General features: G+C 31.1%; 1 long non-coding RNA gene across 1 annotated transcript; it reads left to right on the top strand.

Moving 5' to 3' along the window:
• Positions 1-300: 300 nt before the first annotated feature.
• On the top strand, positions 301-8,841 carry LOC126888488 (uncharacterized). The gene is made up of 2 exons (XR_007699580.1): positions 301-1,355; positions 2,744-8,841. It is a non-coding gene; the product is annotated as an uncharacterized LOC126888488 (long non-coding RNA).
• Positions 8,842-10,446: the final 1,605 nt, after the last annotated feature.

Raw genomic sequence — 10,446 nt, 5'->3', positions numbered from 1 at the left:
TGCAACGTCATCTGTCATTATTACGTCACCTGTCATAACTAGTTAAGACGCCTAAATCCGTTTATTTCCTCCCTCCAAATTTCACTATTATAAGTATAACCGTTCAAAAGATACGAGGGGGGGTACGGACTTTTGACTAGCACTGTATTTATCTATTATTAACAAAATGACGATTGTTTACATATATAAAGAAGATGATGAATCAAAAGAGTTGTTACAACTGAATGAGGGATTGCACTATATTGGCATAGAAGCGCCAATTGAGTGTAATGATAAAAGAATATCCAGAAAACATGCAATCATTGTTATTCACAGAAATGGAGTAATCCTTCAACCTGCTAGTGTAAATCCCACCTATTTCAAATCACCTGTAGGAGTTACTGTACAAATGTTACACAAAGATGAAACATTATCTCTGAATACTGGTGATAGATTGGCTCTAGTAGAAGATGGTGTCTGGTTTAAAATAAAAATTATACTTGAAAAGAACCTTGATGTAGGTATTATGGTTGATAGATACAGTGCAATTCTCAATAAAAGATTCAATGATAAAGATAATATGCAAGTTTCAAAGAAGATCAAACTTGAACCAGAAGATGTTTGCAATTATTGTACTAATTCAGAATGTAATATATGTACATTAAATTCATATATTTGTTCAGGAAATTCATGTGATAATATTTATCTATTATTATTATTTGTAAGATTGCTTATTCTAAATAAAAGAACATAGTAAATTTAAAAACGGAGATTTCACTTGAAGGAGCAGTATCTGTCCCAGGAGAAAGGGCATAAAGAAATAAAATACATATTCAAAAATTTTCTGTTGCATTCAAGAAGAGACCCAGACTTTTGCCTCCGTAACAGAAGCTGGTACCTTTACCTCCGTGTGGTACTAAAAATTGTAAAGATAATTCAACTTTAGATAATTGAAAAATTCTCAAAATCTAATTTTTTTAATTACATATATTTGTTCAGGAAATTCATGTGATAATATGTATTTATCTATTATTAACAAAATGACGATTGTTTACATATATAAAGAAGATGATGAATCAAAAGAGTTGTTACAACTGAATGAGGGATTGCACTATATTGGCATAGAAGCGCCAATTGAGTGTAATGATAAAAGAATATCCAGAAAACATGCAATCATTGTTATTCACAGAAATGGAGTAATCCTTCAACCTGCTAATGTAAATCCCACCTATTTCAAATCACCTGTAGGAGTTATACTGTACAAATGTTACACAAAGATGAAACATTATCTCTGAATACTGGTGATAGATTGGCTCTAGTAGAAGATGGTGTCTGGTTTAGAATAAAAATTATACTTGAAAAGAACCTTGATGTAGGTATTATGGTTGATAGATACAGTGCAATTCTCAATAAAAGATTCAATGATAAAGATAATATGCAAGTTTCAAAAAAGATCAAACTTGAACCAGAAGATGTTTGCAATTATTGTACTAATTCAGAATGTAATATGTACATTAAATTCATATATTTGTTCAGGAAATTCATGTGATAATATGTATTTATCTATTATTAACCAAATGAGGATTGTTTACATATATAAAGAAGATGATGAAGCAAAAGAGTTGTTACAACTGAATGAGGGATTGCACTATATTGGCCTAGAAGCGCCAATTAAGTGTAATGATAAAAGAATATCCAGAAAACATGCAATCATTGTTATTCACAGAAATGGAGTAATCCTTCAACCTGCTAATGTAAATCCCACCTATTTCAAATCACCTGTAGGAGTTACTGTACAAATGTTACACAAAGATGAAACATTATCTCTGAATACTGGTGATAGATTGGCTCTAGTAGAAGATGGTGTCTGGTTTAAAATAAAAATTATACTTGAAAAGAACCTTGATGTAGGTATTATGGTTGATAGATACAGTGCAATTCTCAATAAAAGATTCAATGATAAAGATAATATGCAAGTTTCAAAGAAGATCAAACTTGAACCAGAAGATGTTTGCAATTATTGTACTAATTCAGAATGTAATATGTACATTAAATTCATATATTTGTTCAGGAAATTCATGTGATAATATTTATCTATTATTATTATTTGTTAGATTGCTTATTCTAAATAAAAGAACATATTAAATTTAAAAACGGAGATTTCACTTGAAGGAGCAGTATCTGTCCCAGGAGAAAGGGCATAAAGAAATAAAATACATATTCAAAAATGCTCTGTTGCATTCAAGAAGAGACCCAGACTTTTGCCTCCGTAACAGAAGCTGGTACCTTTACCTCCGTGTGGTACTAAAAATTGTAAAGATAATTCAACTTTAGATAATTGAAAAATTCTCAAAATCTAATTTTTTTAATTACATATATTTGTTCAGGAAATTCATGTGATAATATGTATTTATCTATTATTAACAAAATGACGATTGTTTACATATATAAAGAAGATGATGAAGCAAAAGAGTTGTTACAACTGAATGAGGGATTGCACTATATTGGCCTAGAAGCGCCAATTAAGTGTAATGATAAAAGAATATCCAGAAAACATGCAATCATTGTTATTCACAGAAATGGAGTAATCCTTCAACCTGCTAATGTAAATCCCACCTATTTCAAATCACCTGTAGGAGTTATACTGTACAAATGTTACACAAAGATGAAACATTATCTCTGAATACTGGTGATAGATTGGCTCTAGTAGAAGATGGTGTCTGGTTTAGAATAAAAATTATACTTGAAAAGAAACTTGATGTAGGTATTATGGTTGATAGATACAGTGCAATTCTCAATAAAAGATTCAATGATAAAGATAATATGCAAGTTTCAAAGAAGATCAAACTTGAACCAGAAGATGTTTGCAATTATTGTACTAATTCAGAATGTAATATGTACATTAAATTCATATATTTGTTCAGGAAATTCATCTGATAATATGTATTTATCTATTATTAACAAAATGAGGATTGTTTACATATATAAAGAAGATGATGAAGCAAAAGAGTTGTTACAACTGAATGAGGGATTCCACTATATTGGCCTAGAAGCGCCAATTAAGTGTAATGATAAAAGAATATCCAGAAAACATGCAATCATTGTTATTCACAGAAATGGAGTAATCCTTCAACCTGCTAATGTAAATCCCACCTATTTCAAATCACCTGTAGGAGTTACTGTACAAATGTTACACAAAGATGAAACATTATCTCTGAATACTGGTGATAGATTGGCTCTAGTAGAAGATGGTGTCTGGTTTAAAATAAAAATTATACTTGAAAAGAACCTTGATGTAGGTATTATGGTTGATAGACCCTTACCCTTACCCTGGTACCCTTACCTCCGTGTGGTACTAAAAATTGTAAAGATTGTATAGTTTGCTGTTACGCTGTTTTGCATAAGTACAACTTATATCAGTGTGCTTATCCAAATTTAAATATAGTATATAAGCATTTATTAACTCTTTCAGTGACACAAGTATCTTGTGAAAGAAGCTTTTCAACGTTGAAACACATAAGAAATCAGTTAAGAAGTACTTTAACACAAGATCACTTGGAAACGTTTATACTAATGGCTATTATAGAAAAAGAAGCTTTGTATGAGCTTAAAAAATGATGAAATAATCGACTAATGGGCTCAAAAATCTGCTTTAATGCGAAAATTATTGATCGAGTGTTAATTATTTTATAAAAAAATTGCAAAATAATGTTTAGATTATTGCGTTGTATTAATATTTATATGCCGTTAAATTAAAGTATTTATACTGTACTACTTAAATTTGTACTCTCTTGTATAATTGATTTACTAAAATTCAACTTCTCAAAATTTTATGTTTTTAATTACATTAAATTTATATATTTGTTCAGGAAATTCATGTGATAATATTTATCTATTATTATTATTTGTAAGATTGCTTATTCTTAAATAAAAGACATAGTCAATTTAAAAATTCAAAATTTTATGTTTGATTTAAAAATAATTTATATTTTTTTTGACAAATAACGAACAAAAACTTCTGATAATTGAAGGTAAAATGATAATGGGAGGCCGCTTTTCTATAAAATCACCGGGCCGCTTGTAAAGCTGCAGCATGCCACTGCGTAGGTACCAAAAAATTTATATGTATTCATTTGATAAACGTGATCGATTGATTAGAAATATACAATAATAATACAAACGTTTGTTGTATGATACATTATTGATTTCAATAACTTGTTTCCATTGTACATATCACGAAAAGAGTTGGTTTCCAATTTATTTAATAACTGCGCGCTGCAATGATTGCAATGCAATCAAAAATGTTCTCCTAATTAGACGACAGAGAAAAGTGTTTGTAAACAGGATATTATGCTGCTCCTTCTAATCGGCGGAGTTTATCAAATCGTCGGCAGTGAGAAGGTCACGTGGTCGATAAACGCACCTGATTAGAAAGAGATACACTACCTGTTCACAAACATTTTTCTCAGTCTCACTGGAGGAACAGTTCCGATTGCAGCGCGCAGTCAAGGTATTATTATTATGTCTGTGGTTTTAAGTAGTCTTAAAACAAGGAGTTATCAGTACAAGACAATAAGAAAAATCTGCGCACTTTGGCTTGTATAAAACCAATTTTGGACATACCCCAGCATAAGATTGTCTTGATATCACATTAATATCACAGTTTTAACTCCTAGAGATTCGTTTATTTATGCTGTTTCATGCTTTTGCAGGATAATTTGGAACCAACTCAATTATTGATCTAAAACTTAACATTTAGTCTCCTTAGGGACCGTTCAAGTATTACGTAACGCAGGTGGAGGGGGGGGGTCAAAAATCTTCAAAAATTGCGTTACGCAATAGTTAAACGCCCATTAGAGTGCGTTACGTGGGGGGAGGGGGGGTCAAAAATCGCGTTACGTAATACGTGAACGCTCCCTTAATGGCCCTTTTCAAATTGGTCTAGAGCGGAATCTTGAATGATTAATGGAATTGTTTCAACAATGTTAACATAGAAACAAACATGTATATCTTTCGTTTATATTATCTTTTATATCATTTTTATAATATGTATTATAGGGTGCATCGAAAAAATAAAAGTTGGAAATGTTATATCTAATAGCGTGAAAAAGTTACTAGTGTTATTTTTCAGCATATTAGTATTTTTAATTTTTTTTCTAAGCAAATTTTCTGCGCCCCGCCCCCCCCCCCCCCCAACGACCTTGCATTTTATGAAATATCTGATTTTTATGGAAATTTAAATTTATATTATTTGGAATAAAATATGTGCTAACTCGATCTAAGATCATTAAAGAAAACTTAAAATGTTGTCAATTACAAACTTAAACGATATTTAAAGTTTTATTTGTTTTTTCAGTCTCCCCAACCCCTTTGAAATGTCCCGCTTCGTGAGTCCGTGCGTGTAATTTTCACTTATGTTTGGTGCGATGCCTTACTTTGTTATTATTGTTGTTTGTAAATTAAAGATTTTTAAAATAGATAAACCAGGACCATAGGGAATAAAATCAAGATGTGCTGTGGACCGCCCCATTTTTGGGCACCCACCGAATATACCTGAAAATGTTTTACCGAAATACAAACAAGCGATGAGGTTTTGTGGTTGCAAGAGGATAAAAAACTCAGCAAGAAATAGCCAGAATTTTCTGGTATTGCCGAACAGGTTGCAATTAAATTGGAGGAAATATGGAAAAAGGCTTTAATTCCAATAATTTAACATACAAGAATTATTCAGCTTTTAAAAGCCTATCATGACAAATATATGAAACTTATGAAACCATTTAAGAACAGGCAAGACAGTGAATTTTACAAAAATAAAATTCAATGCTTTAAGAGCAAAAGTAAAAGTACATGTTTCGATCTTGCAGCATGCAAATGTGACACTCTGATTAATTGTCTTTGTAGCAAATCTCAAAAAGTGTCTCTGGATGAGCGCGAATTTCTATTAAATCAAAGAGGCCCCAGAAAAATGGTGATAAGCTCGATTGATAGGGAAAACAAAAACAAATATCAGAGAGAACAATGGTAAAAGAAGAAAGTTACCGACGCAAAGACAAAACTTTAGCTCCAGTAAAAATCGGTACCAAGTTTTATGATCGTGGAAGAACACAATAACACTTGTGCATGAGCCAGGGTGCAAATATTTCGGATATGGGTATCCGCTGTCTGGTATATCAGAAAAAGTATCAAATCTAGCTATTGCATGTGACGAAACATTCGTAAATATTGGCGTTAAGGGTGATGTAATACGGCTGTTAGAAGAACGTCTTAAAAACCGCTTCAGTGGTTTGTATGTCTGCGACATTCAAATGATCTACCCCTTGGACATCAAAAGAAGTTTGCCAGTGACCAAATCAAAAAACGTGAGGGTCTTCAAACTTTCTCCTATAAAAATTTTGATTCAAACGACTATACTTTGAGTTAATTAACTAACAAGAATATCCACCTATATTCTCTAGATTATCGAGTGACAATCTGCGGGATTTTATTAAGAATCCTAACTTAGACCCTTTTAACATTGAGATTGAGAAATATCACTGCCACAAACAATGTGTAGAACGATGTGTCTAACTTGTGACACAAGCTTCTATAGCAGTTTGTGGAGCGTATTCAAGGGATGGATTTATAAAAACTCGACTTGATTCCAGAAAAACTATGCCTCACTTTAATGCTAAATCGGAAGACATTTTCGAATATAATGCTTTTACCATATTTTTTTGTAATATTTATATGCCTAATTTTGTACTATGCTTTATATTTATTTTAGTATTAAAAACTTGGGTGACGTCAGGGAGACGGATAAGTTAGGCTATTTTGTTATAAAAAGAATATTTTAGTATACTTTTCTTAAGTAAAATTATTATTAATTGCCTTGTGAAACCAGAAAATATTTTCCAATTTAAACCGAATTTATTTATTCAAGTTCTATAAGGTATTACATTTCCCTTACAAAAGAAATTCGCATATTAATGTATTTTTTCTAATTTTTAGTTGCCGTGGGGGGCAGAAAATATTTTTTTATTTCAACGCAATTTTACTAAAATACTAAATAGTGTGTTAGGCAACTTTTGTGAGCTATTACATTTTCGTTTCGAAATAAAAATTTTTTTCGTCTTTAACATTTTTTCAAAATTTTTAATTGTCTTCGGGGGACAGAAGACATTTTCCAATTTCGAAAAAATTTTACCTAAATACTTAACAGTTGATTGGGCAACTTTTGTGAGGTATTACTTTTCCATCGCAAAAAAAAAATATTTTTCGCCTTTTTCGATGCACCCTAACGTATTAGTAGCCCAGTCGGGATAACATTTGACCTTGCATTATGAGCTGCCCCAAATTTTATTTTTCTAATCTTTAGAGAGGATCAATATTAGTATAAATTTAAAATCTCGACTGAATTCCACCGTTGCGTTAGCCGCCATCTTGATTTTAAACGAGAACCGTTTTTGCTCAATATCTCCGCCATTTTCAACTTTTCGACAAAAAGTGTGGAAACTAAAATTGTTGAAAATACGATTTTCTATAATTTCGTTTATTATTATTTTTTTTTTCTTGCGATCGATATTTTCGAGTTATGGGGGGAAAGTAGTGACAGTTAGAGCATAATTATTGAATTATCGAATTATCTCGTTTATTATTAGTTTTACAACAAATATGTACCTATACAAAAATGAAGAGAATTAAATTGTATACAATTTTGATCTGTTCCATTTTTTCATAAAATCAATATTTAAGGTAGTACGTATGCGGTAGAGGTGCGAAGACCTTATTGATTTTATAGCAATTGTTTTAGTTCAATATCTCCGCCATTTTCAACTTTTCGACAAAAAGGGTAAGGACTGAAATTGTTGCAATTACGATTTACTACGGTGGCGGGTCTACAAGGGGGGAATGGGAAAATTCCCCCAACAGGGTCCAAAATTTAAAAAAAATTGTTGAAATAATAAAATATATTAGCTGACATGAAACTTAAAATATCGACAGACAAATTCAACCAGTAAAATTAAAATTAAGTGAACTTAATGCATAATAAGTTATTATTTGTCTTTTATGTACTTAGTTTGGTTGATATTTCATTGGAAATTTCAAAAATTGTATAAAATATAATTCTCTTTATTTTTGTTTATGTACAATTATGTCGTACAGTTAATAATAATTGAGACAATTCAATAATTATGCGTCCCCTCCACTTCCACTATCTTCCCCCTTAACTAGGAGAATATTGATCACATAAAAAAAATTGTGCAAAAGAAATTGTAGGAAATTACATTTTACGATTGTATTATTTAAATGTAGCTTAAAGAATCATGAATTCTATACGTAGATCTTTCAGCTCTGATCCGAGATGCAGTTAACCAAAGTACTCTACTGGACCTCGGAGGTAAACTACACTATGTCATTTCTGCAACTGTGTTTAGCGTGTGTTTGCGACAAAGTTTAGAGCACTTAGGATGTTAATAAAAATCTGATATATCCTATAATTAGTTGAAAGACAATATGACTATATTTTAATGATCATATATAACCCATTTGTATAATCCAACTAATAAAATAAGTGGATTAAAGAAACTTATTCAAAAAACACCATGTCGACATAGTGTAGTTTACCTCCGAGGTCCACGCGATTGGTAGATATGTATATATGTAATACAAAATAATATCAAATGATCAACATAATATGTATTTTAAACAAAATTTGATACGAATATTAAGAGAGAAAAAATGATTTTTTTGAATGATAATTATTCCGCGGCCTTTTAATTTTATTGTAATATTTGTTATTGTTATACACATTTTTATTTTCCTAATTTTAAGTTAGGATTTTTGTAGAAATAGTCAAATATATAGTATTTGTTTACCTCGTAATTTTTTGTTTCTTTTTAATTCATGATATCCTTTAGCGTACGTTCAGAGTGAAGCGACGCCGCTCGCACTCTTTAGTCCATGTGGTGAGACCGCTCCCGTCTGAAAAAATTTCTGATTCGGTTTCTTTGTGGATTCCTATTCAAAAATGTCCGCTTTAAACAAATCTGAAGAGTGTCGAGCGGAATTTTTGGGCAGAAATTGTTTAAACAATTTTTTTAAACAAATACACAAGATCACGTTTTTTTGCTCCGGAACATGTATTTTTGGGTCATTCTAAACAAAAAAGGTATCTTGTGTAATTTTTCCTAAAAATTAATAGTTTTCGAGTTACAACGATTTAAAATCTGAAAAATGCGAAAATACGCGTTTTCGAGGCTTAAAAACTCATATTTTAATTAGTATTTTTGAGGTTGCCAGATACTTAAATTGAAGATTTAAACATTCGGCTTCAAGATTCTGAAGAGTGATCGCGTGTAACCTTAATTTATACCGTTGTTTTTTAATTGTTAAATATTCGTGTTTATCCGATGTTTTTGCCGGTGCGGCGCGCTGTATTTCAAAAATCTCCTATTTTCCTCCGAAAATGATTTTTTCTAGATTTTTTGGGATATTCTAAATAAAATCAGTTTCTTGACATTTTTTTCAAAAGTTAATAGTTTTGAAGTTATAAGCGATTTAAAATACGAAAAATGCCAAAAAAACTCATTTTTGGATTTTAAATCGCTTAAAACTTTAAAACTGTCAACTTTTGAAAAAAATGTCAAGAAACTTATTTTATTTAGAATGTGCCAAAGAATCTAGAACAAATATTTTTCGGGGGAAAATAGGAGAGTTTTGAAAAAGAGCGCGCCGCACCGGCAAAAAGTCAGATGGACATGCATATTTAACAATTAAAAACAACGGTTTAAATTAAGTATAGACGCAATCACTCTTCAGAATCTTGAAGCTCAATGTTTAAACTTCAATTTAAATAATATTTAAATTGACATCTGGCAACCTCAAAAATACTAATTTAAATATGAGTTTTTAGGCCTCGAAAATGCTTATTTTCGCATTTTTTCAGATTTTAAATCGCCTATAACTCGAAAACTATCAATTTTGAAGAACATTTACAAGATAACTTTCTTGTTTAGAATGCCCCACAAAACTTAAAAATATATGTTCCGGAGCAAAAAACGTGATCTTGTGTATTTGTTTAAACAATTTCTGCCCAAAAATTCCGCCCGACACTCTTCAGATTTGTTTAAAGCGGACATTTTTGAATAGGAATCCACAAAGAAACCGAATCAGAAATTTTTCCAGACGGGAGCAGTCTCACCACATGGACTACTTTGGTATTTTTCCGAAAAATGAATCTCGATGTCCTGATAACTGAAGTGTTTCAAAGAAAACTGTTATGGGACCAGAAAGATTCCCTATTCAGATGACTACGATGACTTTTTAAATTCATAACTTTATGCAATTTTATAATTAAATAAATATGTATTATGTAACTTGTTTTCGAATAAAAAAGAAAATCACTATCTATGACTGCCAAGTGGGAAAGAACTAAACTTTCGTCTCGCGTAACTACCAGCTCCCACTCTGGTTTAGCACCTCTTTGCT

The sequence above is a fragment of the Diabrotica virgifera genome, chromosome 7 (assembly GCF_917563875.1).
Source record: "Diabrotica virgifera virgifera chromosome 7, PGI_DIABVI_V3a".
Taxonomy (NCBI): Eukaryota; Metazoa; Arthropoda; class Insecta; order Coleoptera; family Chrysomelidae; genus Diabrotica; species Diabrotica virgifera.
Note: the sequence above shows the minus strand (reverse complement) of the source record. Positions and strands in the feature narration are given on the sequence as shown.